This window comes from Orbilia oligospora (genome assembly GCF_000225545.1).
Source record: "Orbilia oligospora ATCC 24927 unplaced genomic scaffold scaffold00075, whole genome shotgun sequence".
Classification (NCBI taxonomy): Eukaryota; Fungi; Ascomycota; class Orbiliomycetes; order Orbiliales; family Orbiliaceae; genus Orbilia; species Orbilia oligospora.
In genome coordinates, this window is record NW_011645632.1 from 124,851 (window position 1) to 130,850 (window position 6,000).

The window sequence follows — 6,000 nt, forward strand, 5'->3', positions numbered from 1 at the left end:
TCGAAAACTTGGATTCTATGAAGCAGGGGCTCTTCCAGGATCTCTCATCATCGACAACACAAACTAATTTCCCTGGAAAGTGATGCACTCAAGGGAGAAGGCTCGGAGATTGGAGCAGGATGAATATACTTATTCCAAGACGTTGATTGATTTCTTTCGTGCTGCCGTCAACGTTGAGAGTGTCGAATTTGCCTGCGGCGTTGGCTACCTTGATGAAAGAATGGATCTATGGAATAGTATCATCTTCCATCTTCTCAGGAAGTTGAATAATAGTCCTGAATATTAGGGTTTGCGGTTTCTCCATCAAGGAGAACGATAGAATCATACGCGCTGGGCGGTCGATAGTGAAATTTTTGTCTCACTTCCCGAACCTTAGGTCCTGCCGGTCGATAACGGTGCACGAGTGGGAATCTATGCTTGGACTTCGTCAAGAAGGTCATCAGTTTGAAACGTTGAGGTTGCCTGTGTCCGAAGGTAACCCCCGCCGAGGGTGACAAGAATAAGCCGCGTATCCGCCGCAAACTGCGAGACCGAACTGCACGCCCCCGCTCTCCTTTTACCTTTTTATTATATTTCTTTCTTATTTGTTTTTATGTTGCTAAATCGATCGATACACAATCCTCACTTGACAACCGATATCCACGTTGATCGCTGTCCACAACCACAATGGCAGCGGGCTAATCGAGTGCGCAATACTTACTCGACTACCCGACTACATTGCTACGGCCACCATTACTCTACTCAGTCATTTCTTCATTACTAATGCTCAGTCTTCCCTATTGCTACCAATATTTTACTACTATTGCTGCTGCCCTACAATTAGTACCCCCATACTACCATCATTACCACCCATCTGTTACCCATCTACTACCCGTTAACTATCATTCTACTACCCATTCTCCTACCCCTTATATCCTACTTGTACTCCATAATTCCCCCTCATGTTCCCCTCACTTGTACATAATTTTGTTTTGTTTTTTAATACCATAAACATACCGGGGTAAAGTTATGTGTTAACCATGTTGTATTTTTATCCTTCTCCCTGTCCTAAGCAACTAACAAACAGGGTGTGTGAAGCAAGTAGTTAAGTACTTGCATACATAACCTGGGTACTAGATACGACGGCCCGCACTTGCTTTCCCTCCCGTTCAACCTGGGGTTTTTTACATATTCTTTACATGCAAGTCTGTCAAATTAGTATCGAAGGGGTTTTTTTTTATGCAGGTCGAGGAGGTAAGCTGACAGAGGTTTGATTATCTCATGAATACTGAACTTTTACACAGCCTTATCAGAATAAATTCACCAGACGAGAATGCATGTATACAAAAGTGCAGATATAAAGAAAATACATCCTGCAGGATTATATTACATAGCCTTACATAATTGAGTGTATAAGAACGAAAGAAAAGAAAAATCCCGTCCATTTCGCCGCCTCTTCGGGCCGTCTGCGCCTCTATAGACGTACATATGTGTACACATATACACCGTACCGTGCGCGTGCTGCAGCAGAGAAGCCGTAGGGCAGAAAGTGACTTCGAATGTAACCCTTCAACAAACAAACGAACAAACAAAACTTCCCACCAAAATCGAATCTTCCAAAATGAATGTAAGGAACAAAACATATTAACCAATCTGATACCTTACCAAAGTTTTTTTCCCATCTATATCCGACACACACACCATGTCCACCCTGATTCTCTCCGGCTGGAGATCGATGGAAGGCAAGGGGAAGTGTTTAAACAATTCAGGAAGGCTTCTAGAAAACACCCCACATCCCCTTTCTACATGTATCATCGAGACCCCTCTAAAAATGGTACTTAATTTTAGAGGCGGGAACGGAAAACCCTTGGCTTGGCAGGGGACATCAGAACCTGGTATGATAAAGCAAAAATGCGATCTGGGTTAAACCGACTTCCCCCTTTTTGGGTCTTTTCAAGATCTATGTACCCTTACGAGATCGCTGGGGTTATGTAGCTTTTACATGGGGTTCATATCCCCCTATACATAACCTCCCCTATTTCTGCGTCGTGGTACTATATCTATCTTCAACATTTTTAAGATTGCGGACATGCCAGATCGATAGGATTGCCAAAAAGGAACGGAAACGAAGAGACGTTCATGAGTCAAGTCCCCTATCTATTATGCATCCCTGGGAGCATTAACATCAAGGGTATTGCGACTTTTGAGTGTATAAATTTGTTCCTATAAATTGTTACTATTAATATGATTTTATTGTTGGTTTATTTTCGGGGGCCAGGCTTTCATCATCCCCTTCAATTCAATCCGATTCGCAAAGCGCACGGATTCCTAAAAGAACAAACGCCGTTCGGGGTTTTAGGAACCCTCGTTGGTGCTTACCCGCCTGTTCTTTTTCTTGAGTCGCGTTCGGCCGCATGAAGTCTAGTTGATTCCTGACGTTCGCGTCGTTTGCATGAAAAAAAAGTTCGCTAGCCTTCTTTCCCGTCTTCCGAAAACGATGATGCTGTAGACTCAGTCAATGGGAAGGAGAAGGGAAAAAAAAAAAAAAAAAAACCACATCTCCTTCTTCCAACGGAAAGCTGCAGAGTTGATACCAAGGTTTGAGCGGGAACGTCGAACCTGATGCATGGAACATGCAGCCACACAGGGACCAAAAAATATGCCTAACTATGTATTTTGCTTTTCTTCGCTGAATTCTGCGCCACCGGTGGAAATGATGTCCGCCGCATTTTGATCTTCCCCCTGGCTCCTACTTTTTGCAGATACTGGAGTTACAAAGTAGCTACTTTCTGAAATAGAATCTTGAAGAAGGGGGAAGAAAGAAGAGGACTTGATACAATGGGTATGTTGGTATTGGCATGTTCTTGGATTATGTAGAATGTAGGGTAACTTCGATAAGCTTTTTTATTTCTGACCTTGCTTTTCTCGTTAAATGTTTCCTTTAATTATTGAAGTCGAACGTCTACGATTGACTTTTTGAATTATTCGGCTCGAGAAGTCTGACTTCCACGCGGCCGACCGATGTCCCAAACTCTCGAAAGGTGAATCTATGATTCGTCTTAGATTTCGTAGACTCTTCGGAAACTTTGAAGTACACGCGTGTCCACACCAAACCCCAAAAAACAAATTCCTGGCGCCCGACGGCTGGGGTGATTGTTTCATGTTCCTGTGGTTTGGTAGGTTTCCTTTTTTTTGGACTCCCCTCGCTTTTTTTTCTCATTATATTTCCTAATTCAATCATAAAAGGCCAGCCAGCATTCCCACGTTTTCACTGGCGCAGGGGGAGGAACAAGCTTATCCCGTCTGTTGGGAACCAAAAACAAGTTCCTTTCCTTTCGATCGAAAAACCCAGGGAATAGGGTGGTTTTGAGTGAGTGTGGCGGGATCTTCTTTTTTCTTGTTCGTAAATTTTCCGTCTGGATTTTTTTGAAAACAGGATGTTCCGGGGATAATAAATGTTGGTTAGCTAGGGCCGCGGCTGCCTGATGGTTGTCCAGAACCTGATCCTGACGATGGGGTCCGATTTACATAACAGAACAGATCGTTGAGAGGACTGCTAGTTAACCCCTTCCCTCGTGATGCTATATTTTGCAATGGAACAACGAAGCATTGTTATTGTATTTTTGTATGGTGGTTAGCCGGTGCGATATGGAACCTGAGAGGGCGGCTACTGGGTTATTGTCGTGGCCTAAACTTTTGGCTTGTAGAGTTCATAGACCAAGACCTTGGTCTTTTTCGTTTCTTGGAGGAAGTTTGGTTCCCCTGCTGCATGATTACGTTACTTATTTTTCTGACTTTTTTTTGGTGTTTTAGCGATTGGGATGTAACGATTCGCTCGCCGCATGATGATGCGCTACACAGCTGGGAACGGATGTTATCATAAGCCGACAGTTCACGGTTCCTTTTTATGGAGCATATAATAGGTATATATGGCGGTGCACAGCCCTTTTGGTTCCACGTTGAAAGAAGATTCTCAGAACTATTCCCAGAACGGTTCCGAATCCGCCGGTGGCACTTGTGGTTATTCCCCATACATAGTAGATCTAGCAGGGATTCGGCGTCTTTCTCTTCTCTCCAAAGAGCGAGGAAAGCTGGTTGAATGGAAAGGAAAAAAAACCTAACCAGGTTGTATTCAGGGAAAAACTGAAGATGGTTGGGTTTTTTTGTCTGCTAACCGGTTTCCCCGTTCCGGGGGGCTGACCTTGGGAGGGTTTTTAATGGCTCAAAATCGAAATCCCCATACATACCAGCGAAAGAGAAGGGAAAGATGAGGCATGTCTCGTCCTGAGGCGTGCGAAGGTTGGACCTGTCTGAGACTCGCCGCTGTGAAAGAAAAGGAAAGACAGCCAACAAAAGAGTTTAAACCTACCACCTCGTGGGTAGCCGACGCTGATGCTTTTTTATATTTCTTATTTCTTCGGGTTCTATATCGCAGTGATGTATGCGTATGTATGCAGAGGAATCATAATAGCGAGGAAGTAATAATCTTTGGGAAAGGGCTGTCGGCCTTGGCTTATTGTTTCGAAGGCTGAATTGCTTTTCTGGCTTTGAGATGCCAATCCAATCCGGTGCCCCATGGTCCATACATATATATGACTGGACCCCTCTCGCTTTCTGGACTCCTAAAAAGATCCCATGATGTCTGTTGAATTCACACTTCCTATTAAACCATTTTTAATTCACCACTACCTTTTTCCAATTCTCGTAGGTTCCGGTCAGCCATTCTGATTTTCAGTCACCAACAAACAAAAGCTTTCAATTTTCGATTACCAATTCGGCTATTCATTCAGATCCATTCGTCTTTTTTTCTCTTTCCTGGTCGGCCCCCCCGTAGTCGAGTAGTATATATCCACTTCGGAGTTCCCTTCGATCAACGGTAGCAGTCATCTTTTTTGTCACATCCTTTTGTTCTCCTCTTTTTTTTTACCGACAAACGAGAAAAACGGGCTTTTTAACCTTGGAATATTTTGGCGACGGACGGGATCGATTACTGTTCCAATAAGAACCCGACCTTGCTGTTTGCAGTATCGATTCCCCTGAAGGAGGAGAAAGAAGTGGATTCGACATTCGGTCGGACCCGACTGGACTCACGCAATCTTTTCCCCAGATAACCATATCAATAGGTCTCGTTCGAGGGCGAGCAAACAAGAGACTGGACGAGTAACTGCAGTTAGATCCTGGCGTGCATGCAGAGGACGCACATGCCCTGTTCACCCTAGTCACAAACCTCCCAAGACATTTTTCCCAACCCGTCTTTTCTCTTCTTCCTCTTCTCTTCTCTTCTCTCTCCTCTGGTTTTCGGTTCCTGCTTTGACGGATTCGATACTTATTCTTTTCTTCCCCCAAAAGGAACAAGAAGGCATTTTCACCACATATTTTTTGTTCTCTTTTCGATCAAAGAATCTGTGCCGTGTCACTGTCTTTTTGTTTTTACCTAAGTGGTTTGCTTGTAGCCTTCAGGAAACAGGACAGGAGTTTCGATCCGAGGTAGACCCCCCGCTTTAGGAACTTCAAAGGAAAGCGACCTTATCGGCTTGCATTTTCGACAAATTCTCCGATTGCAGCGGCAGAACTTCTTTTTTATTTTTTTAGTCAAGCCGTGTGTGTGTGTATTTGTGTGCGTATTCGACAAACGGGCGTTCCTTGACATTCGAATCGAGAAATCCGGGGAAAGAAGCAAAAGCAGGACGAAAGGCAGGCACAGGCGTGGAATAACGAGTGGATCCGGGCGAGAATAGTGAATCGTCCGTGTGTGAACGGATACACAAGGGATTCAGAACTCATAGGATTTTATTTGTTTCCCGTGGGGGGAAATTCTGATATCTCGAGGTTGCCTGGTGTTCTGTAAGAGTCAGTTGGTGATTAGTAGTTAGTCAGTCGGCCCAGACCCGACTGGACTCATTCTTAAACCTCCCAACCAACGCAGCCTGCCGGCTATCCAAGGACCACCACAAAGACAGCAAGGGGCCCGTCCAACCTCATCTCCATCCATCATCTCCTCCATCGTCCTTAAACCTCACC